At 43.2% G+C, this 8,806-nt stretch overlaps 1 long non-coding RNA gene across 4 annotated transcripts; it reads right to left on the bottom strand.

The window, feature by feature from the left end:
- Window positions 1-226: 226 nt before the first annotated feature.
- On the bottom strand, window positions 227-8,440 carry LOC142402929 (uncharacterized). 4 transcript variants are annotated; one of them, XR_012773519.1, is made up of 3 exons: window positions 8,365-8,440; window positions 7,819-7,898; window positions 227-366 (listed from the first exon to the last, which is right to left on the bottom strand). It is a non-coding gene; the product is annotated as an uncharacterized LOC142402929 (long non-coding RNA). The 4 variants fall into 4 exon arrangements; XR_012773517.1 differs by lacking the exon at window positions 8,365-8,440 and adding an exon at window positions 7,987-8,344; XR_012773516.1 differs by lacking the exon at window positions 8,365-8,440 and adding an exon at window positions 7,987-8,344 and having other exon boundaries at window positions 283-414.
- Between the last annotated feature and the right edge of the window lie 366 nt (window positions 8,441-8,806).

Genomic DNA, 8,806 nt, shown 5'->3' with positions numbered 1-8,806 from the left:
GGAGGGTTTTCATGGCACAGCTGCTGCATAGCCAGTATAGGCCGGGGGCACCTATAGTGCTAAGAACACGGCAGTGAGTGGTGTCTTTCTGGCAATTGTCAATATCGGCATGGTAGGTTTGCGTGGTGTAGGATGGACCCCGCCGCATGGTCTGTAGTTGATCACGGGATGGATTATAGCCCGTAAAGTTCTGGAGGACATAGAATTCTGATCCGTTCTTTACCAAGGCGGCAGTGGGTAGTCGGTGGTTGAGAGATTAGCCCGAATAGAGTAATATCTGACAAAAATTTTAGGTGCATGGCCCCACAATTCCACCAATACCAGCGTTCCCACCACGGGAACTCCTTGGTGCCCAGATGCAGGATGCTGTGTACAAATCCAACAATTAGTTCCCTTTCTGACATTTGCCAGCGCCTGAGATGTGAGAATTAACAAGTTAGGATCCCACCCAGCAAGGCCCTGGTGGACTGTCCCTAAGAACAGTATCCACAGCATATTCAAAGAGGGGCTTGCTCGGAATAACCGACAGTAGTACAGGTAAAACAACTACAATAAACAGCAATATAGCAGGAGGATTTTTCCAGATTGTTGTGGTTGAGATAAAGACAGTTTAATAGGTAAAGCAAAAGCTGTGCATGCAAGCAAAGCAAAATAAGGAATTCATTCACTGCTTCTCATTGATGGGCAGATGTTTAGCCATTTCCAGGAAAGCAGGGCTTCATCACGTGTTAACAGGTACTTGGGAAGACAAATGTTATAACGCTGAACATCCCCCTCCCCTCCTCCTTCCCCCAGCTTCTTGTGCACCTCAGCCTGCTCACTGGCGGGACAGTGTGAGAAGCAGAATAGGCCTTGATGCTGTACAAGCACTGTTCAGCAATAACTAAAACATCCCTATGTTATCAACACTGTTTTGGTCACAAATCCAAAACAGCACCATATGAGCTGCTATGAAGAAAATTAACTCTAGCCCAGCCAAAACCAGTACACAGATCAGTCCGTTCATCCAGGGTGGTCCAATAGTTGGGCTGAGTCAGTGGCTCTGGGCTCATCGTGGATATTATCACTTCCTGAAATACAAAATCACTTCTAGGACAGCCCAAAGGGGCAGTCTGTGGATCCAACGACAAGATTTGGGCCCTGGTGTCCACAACAAAGGTGACTGAGTGCTGGTCATTCATGACAACTTCTAATCGGGGCTAGGACATAGGGTACGCAAAAAGGTCTGCCAGGAAACAGAACTAGGAGGGGATCTCCATCTGGTGGTGGACCCCCACCCACCAGTTCTCAGGCAGCACCTTAGAGAGAGGAAGGAGGGGCTGAAGGTGAGGCACTGCAAGGCTCACAGGGAAGCAGAGGGGGGCAGGGCCCACCTGCTGATGGCCATTCAGAAGCTGTACAAAGACATTGTTTGGCAATTTATCAATTTGTTGGGGGGTGGATAAACCCCCTTTCCAGCAGGAACCGCCAAAGGCAGCCCCTCTCTGTCTGGCCAGCGGAGGTGCCCCATCCTCTGCCCAGGTGAGGATTCCTCTGCATCTGACCGTGGGGCACAGGAGCCATTGCCACAGCACCCACCCCTGCAGCCAGGGTAAGCAGAGCCCCTGTGTCCCACGGTCCCCATCACTGAGGTGAGTTAGAGCTGCCTCAGTGCGCCAGAGCCTCCCAAACCACTCCACCCAGCCTTCTCCTGGCTTTTTATGAAACTGGTCACCCAGGGAGCAGAACTGTTCCCTGGTATAGGCTTGCACCCCGCGAGTGCTCAAGGCAGGTGGAGGAAGGGCAGGGGTGTCTTCCCCTGTAGGGTCAGGAAGGGGGTCGGGGTCTGGTCCAGGGCCATTTTTGTCCCTGTCCCAATTATCATCCTTATCATCGTCCTGGTAGATAGTGGCCCTAACTTCGGCTGTTGTACTGGGACAATTGCTCTGGGCCTCGAGGGCCCACTGGGCCAAGGGGGCTAGCTTATGCTTGTCCCTCTCGGTCCCTTGCTTAGCTTATCCCACCCATTCAATGGCACCACACAGACTGATAATTTCAGCTGGTATTTCAGACAGACTGTGTTGGCAGTGTGTCTACCCTGCGGATACTGGTCAAGGGCAGGGTGTTGGCAGTCTGTCTATACTGCTGATATTGTCAAGGGGCAGGGTGTCATTCACAAAGCACAAATTCAAATGCAGATAAGTCTGAATGCCACGTTATTAGTAAGTGTTCCCAGAACACCACTATAATATCCCATTAATTTTTTTTCCTTTCTCCTGTGCAAAACACTTCTCATTTTACAGAAGTGGAGGGGCACAGAAAATCCATCAAAACTATAAAAAGGAAACTCTGGTTCTTGCTTTTTATTCTCTACAGAAAGCTGGCTTGCTAGGAATGACTGTCTCAGACCAAAGTTCTCCAGAGTAATAAAAGCTTCCCTAACATGATTTTGTATTACCTAAGTATTTTTAAAAATATGAAGTGTAATTTTCACTGCCTGTAATGAAAATTCATCCTTACACAGTAAAAGCATCCAAACTAAAATTAAGACATAGTGATAATCAAAGGCAATTTCTGTATTTCAAACTTTGTTTTCTTACGGTAACAGTTCTATTCTTAAAAGGTTCCCCTTCCCCCAATACAATTTATTATTATTCTTCCACATAGATATTCTTAAGTTACACTGTCACTTTGTTTTTAGTGTGCATTAAGCTATAGTTAGTAAAAGTCTACTACAGAAGCTGCTGTCCCAAGAAATGCAGTTGATATTAATGCAAAGCTTATCTCAGTCAGACAGCTCTAAACCCCACATGAGAGTACTAGGAACAGTATGATGAAGTTATTCCCACCCACCCCCCACCAAATGCATGAGGAAGATTAAGCAAGATTAAATTACTGTGCTCTAATTACCCAACCTTAGTCCAAATTTATCATTGGGAAGATTTTTTTTTTCTAACTTTGGACTCCAATAATCCTTGAATAAGTTTTACTTGGTCTACAGCTTGATCTAGCTCCCAAGACAAGCAAAATCTTTATTTTCAACTACAAAAGCTTTAGATGTGTGGTGGGTTGTCCCTGGCCAGTGTTCTGCACTGGGGGGTGCGGGGTGGGGGTGTGAGGTGAGAGACTGAGAGAGATGGTGCAGGGTTCTTTCTGGATCTCAGTAAGAAAGGCCCAGCAACAAATGGCTTAATAAAATAGCCGTTTTAATAAGACAGAATAAAAAGAGGAATATAGATAGACAGTAAATCTCATGTCCCTTCAGATGCTGGGAACCCTGCATTCATGCAGCATTGGATGGACCCTGTATGGATTTCCCCACAGCATGATGTGCAGATTCTGTCCATGAAGAGAAGCTCCTCCTTTTTGGTCATTCTCCTAGTTTCGGCTGGGAGAGTTCATTTTCTTCCTAGTAGCTGGTATAGTGCTGTATTTTGGATTTAGTATGAGAATAATGTTGATAACACACTGATGTTTTAGTTGTTGCTGAGCAGTGCTTACACTAGTCAAGGACTTTTCAGCTTCTCATACTGCCCTGCCAGCGAGGAAGCTGGAGGTGCACAAGAAGCTGGGAGGGGACACGGCCAGGACAGCTGACCCAAACTGGCCAAAGGGCTATTCCATACTATATGATGTCATGCTGAACAATAAAAACTGGGGGGGAGTTGGCTGGGGGGGTGCAGCTGCTGCTCTGGAACTGGCTGGGCATCGGTCAGCAGGTGGTGAGCAATTGCACTGTGCATCACTTGTTTTGTATATTCTTTTACCATTATTATTATTTTACCTTCCTTTTCTGTCCTATTAAATTGACTTTATCTCAACCCACGAGTTTTACCTTTTTTCTGATTCTCTCCCCCATCCCACTGGGGCGGGGGAGTGAACGAACGGCTGTATGGTGTTTAGCTGCCTGCCACGTTAAACCATGACAGTCATTCAAGCTGTTATATGTTTTTCTTATAAGAAAACAACTCTATTCATAAAGGATGTTCGCATGAGACCTTCTTGCTGCGCTTTTAGATAAAGGCAAGATATGCACATGGCATAATCACTGGTACCAAGTGGGAGCTGCCTGCAGGCTCCTCTGTTACAATGAGCTGGCTGAGTTTATCCTGCAGGAAAGGGATTCGTGCAGCATGAGAGACCTAAAGGCCAAGCTGTACGTGCAGCATAGCGCAGCACAGCACAGGCCTGGGCCTACTCAAGTTAACTGTTATGTGGATCACTAACTCCTTGATGTACAGTGGTCTCCTGGTCAGGATCACTACATTCTACCCCTTTTTCCACATACAGTTTATCTTTCCCAAAGATATTATAAGTTACAGATTATATTAATAATATATGGGCTTCTCAAGCCATAAGTATGAGGTCCAATAGAACAGATGTGACCTGGTTAAGATCACTAACTCCTCGAACACAATGCGTTCCACAAGGCTCCAAATATGGTCATCAACTAAGCACCCACCCGGTTGCTTGCTCACTCCCCACCAGCAGGATGAGGGAGAGAATCAGAAGCGCAAAAGCAAGAAAAAAAATGGTGTTTATCTTGAGCCACAAATTAATAGGTGAAGCAAAAGCTGTGCACACGAGCAAGGCAAAAATGAGGAATTTATTCACTACTTCCCATCAGTGAGCAGATGTCCAGCCACTTCCTGGGAAGCAGGGCCTCAGCACATGTAGCAGTTACTTGGGAAGACAAACGCTATAACCACGAACTTCCCCACTTCCTCCTCCTTTCCTCGAGCTTTTATTGTTCAGCATGACGTCATATGGTATGGGATATCCCTTTGGTCAATTCAGGTCAGCTGTCTCAGCTGTGTCCCCTCCCAACTTCTTGCCCACCCTTAACCTATTCACTGGGGCAGGGGGGCAGAGTGGGGGAAAAAAGAGAGCCTTGACGCTGTGCTAGCAACGTTCAGCAACAGCCAAAACACTGGTGTGTTATCAACACTGTTTTAGTCACAAATCCAAAATACAGCACCATACAGGCTGCTATGAAGAAAATTAACTCCATCCCAGCCAGATCCAGTACAATCTCCACCCCTTATTCCATACCATTTCTGTCATGCTTAGGTCCTACACTATCCAATACATCCTCATTAACCACCACATCCCTTCCTGTCCTTTGACATATATATAGATATCATTCCCTTAGTCTATGGGCCACATCCATCAAATGTCCATCAAGTTCATTCTAGTCCATGACTTGGGCTCCATCTGTTATGGTGGTCACTCAGGACGGGAGAGGCAGCATACTGTGTTGAGTTATTGGGCACCAAAGCCAACTCACTCCCCCCACAGTGTGATGGGGGAGAGAATCGGAAGAGCAAAGGTGAGAAAACTCATAGTTTTCTCATAAAGACATAAAGACAAACTCAAAACTCATAAAGACAATTTAATAAGGAAAGCAAAAGCTGTGCACACAAATAAAGCAAAATAAGTAATTTATTCACTACTTCCCATTGGCAGGCAGATGTTTAGCCACTTCCTGGAAAGCAGGGCCTCAGCACGTGCAACAGTTACTTAGGAAGACAAGTGCCATAGCCATGAACATTCCCTGCTTCCTTCTCCTTTCCCTGAGCTTTTATTGTTCAGCATGATGTCATATGGTATGGAATATCCCTTCAGTCAATTCGGGTCAGCTGCCCCAACTGTGTCCCCTCCCAGCCTCTTGCCACCCCTAGCCTACTCTCTTAGGGGGCAGAGCAAGAAACAGAGAAGGCCTTGATGCTGTGCAAGCACTGTTCAGCAATAGTGAAAACATCCCTGTGTTATCAACACTATTTTAATCACAAATCCAAAACACAACACCATACCAGCTGCTTTGAGGAAAATTAACTCTATCCCAGCCTGACCCAGTACAAGATAGAAAGAGTAAAATTAAATTGTAAATTTTTGAGACCAAGAACAGCTTAATTTTTTTTTCCTACGCACATAAAAAAGCAGCTATATTGGGTTAAATCAAAAGTTCATCTAGCCCAGTAGTATGCCTCTTGTCTAGGTGTAATGTGCAAAAAACAGGTGCAGATCCCTCAGGGATGAGGCACAACACTCAGCAAGTGAAAGCTTTGGCTTTATTGAAAGCGTAACATTTCCACGGTGGGAGCCCCGGGCACCAATGCTAGTAAAAATGGAGAAACCTGATGCAGCGGAGCTCTGCTCCGGGTGAGGCTCAAGGGAAAGCACCACAGGGGTGGACAATAAAACTTGTGCTGATTAACATATCATACATATGCAATGTCTTGTTTTGCTCATTAGCGAACTTGCTGATGTAATGCAGGTCCTGTTGTCCGAATTCCGAGATCTGCAGCTGGCCTTCACGTTGGCACCCGTGCAAGGGTATGTGCAGATGGGGGTGAAGCGAACTACCCCAGGTTACTGTAACAACAAGATAAGATGTGCTTGGGACTCTGCATACTCGGATGGGGGAGGCGAACTATCCTGGGTTACCATGACAAAGTCTTCTCGCACCCTACACTAGGTATCTGCTGCTGTTGTACCATACCTGAGTAAAAGGACAGCAAGCATATAGTCATTTCTCAACACTGTCTTAAGTCCTTGAGCTAGGACAATGAAGGTATCTTGTTTTGTAGGCATCTTCAGTGGATTTTTCCTTTAAGCTATTCAGCCTCTCCTAGAAACTGCACAAACCTTTACCATCTATTATACCCAATCATTTGCAATTATAATCCACTATACTAGAGCTACACAGTGCTGCTAGGATAATACAACATTCCTTTGTCTTAGCTGCCATTTAAATATGAGTCTTCCAATAAATTTGAAAATAATTATCTACATTGGTAATCAGAATTTTTTTCCTTTATTATGGCATATGTAATATATGATGATGTTTGTATCTACTGCAATATCAAACTAATAGTCTTAATAGTCTTAAATTGGATGTTCACTTGGAGGTTTATGAAACAGATTACATTAAAATTGGTTCAGCATTATGCATTCATGTGTCAATATTTCTCAATAAAAATACACTTTTTCAGGAAGGAATTTTAAATCAAGAACAGTACTGAGAGCTTGGTACAATATATGGTGTAGTATCACTTTTATTATCAAATTATTAAAAAAAAGAAATAAAGTTGCATTTGTTTACAAGCTGAATATAGTGATTTTTTTAGTTAAGTTCCTGTGAACATTTACATCTAAGAAAGGTGATTAAATTACCTTAAAGACATTTGCCATATGTTATGCTCCTCACCTGGTGAGACTACATCCTGTGAAATTTACGTATCTGATAGTAGCTGAATTCTTTACACTCTGACAGATTGCTGAAGAAAAGTGTGCATGCTATATACACACATACCACAGCCAGATCATCAGAACAAACTACACATTTTTTCACTGCTATAATAAGAAGCTGAAACAGCTTTAACAGGCAAATGATTTGGCAAAGAACAAGTGTCAAAATACAAAGTATATTTTAAATACATTTAAACTGTTGTAATTTCAAAAAATTAAATATTTTTAGAGCAAGTGTTTAGTAGAGACAGTCTGAACAAGCTAGAATGTGTTTTTTTCCCCATTCAACTCTTTCTTGATTTGTTCATGTTTATAGACGTAATCTCAAATATTATAGATTTTGTTTTAAATAAAGGTGTAATCAACATTATTAAATAGGATGGTTGTTTACTAGCATCAAGTAAACAAATTCAAGTAAATATTGTAAAGCCATGTAAAATAAAGTGAAGAGTGTTATTTTAATCACTGTAAACAAGTTTAAAACAAAAACAGAAATACTGGTTTTGGTTTGGTTTTTTTTTACTTATTTAAAGCATGGGGGGGGAAAAAAGACAGGAGAGGTATATTTACACTTTTTTTTTAACTTACTTTCTAATCCTCCATCTCCAATTGGACAGTGGACTAAAGAGACACTCTCCAGAGGTGAAGTTTGCCCCAAGCCCTTCAAACTAAAAATAAAAAAATAATTTTTTAACTGGCTTGAAAAAGCAAGGAGAACACTTGAATAACAACAACAAATAGAGAAGAGACCAAGACACAAACTACTCAGAACACTTTGTGCTTCCCTGCAAAACACGGGAGGGGGAAGTGAACCTTTAAGCTGGTTGATTTCTAAAGAAATAGGAGGAGCCCTATCCTGCAGGCAACAAGCAGCCACCTCCTTTCCTAGAAGCCACTCATGAGCATTCTGGAGAAAGTCTTCTGATCACACACCTTGGAGAGCTGCTTTTATCTTCTTGGTGCCCCACAGCTTTTCTTCTGTGTACATGCACAGTAGTTTCAGTCACAAGTATAAATTATATGCCCCAAACACACGGCAGAGATGGTGCAAGAACCTTCTCATAAGCCTTGATGATTCAGGGCAAGGGCAAGTTATGCGATTTTGACAAGTTCAGCAAGACTGAACTTACTTACTCTCTCTCTCAATGTTTCCGCAGAATCCTTTGTATAAGGGAGAATACAAAGATTTCTCACAAAACAGGCACATCCCCATCTGTGACAAATACATATAAAATTGAGTTGCTGCTTCTCTAGGTTCTAAGCATGGTTTCATTTATTTGTACACGAATATATTCTAACTTTTGTTAAATGTATTACATCTCTCTTTCTCTCTCTCAGAGGCAACCGCTGCAGTTCTAAGTTTTTTAGTACATCTGATATACTCACAGCCTTTGACAGACTTGCATAGTTGGCTATGGTCAATCTTTTGATCAAATGGCTGGAATTCTCCTTATAATTTTTTATATCTGTCGTGGTTTAAGCCCAGTAAGCAGCTAAGCACCACACAGCCGCTTGCTCATTCCCCCACCCAGTGGGATGGGGAGAGAATCAGAAGAGCAAAAACTCGTGGGTTAAG

This window comes from Mycteria americana (assembly GCF_035582795.1).
Source record: "Mycteria americana isolate JAX WOST 10 ecotype Jacksonville Zoo and Gardens chromosome Z unlocalized genomic scaffold, USCA_MyAme_1.0 Scaffold_18, whole genome shotgun sequence".
NCBI lineage: Eukaryota > Metazoa > Chordata > Aves > Ciconiiformes > Ciconiidae > Mycteria > Mycteria americana.
The sequence above is the reverse complement of the archived record's forward strand: the minus strand, read 5'-3'. Positions and strand labels throughout refer to the sequence as shown.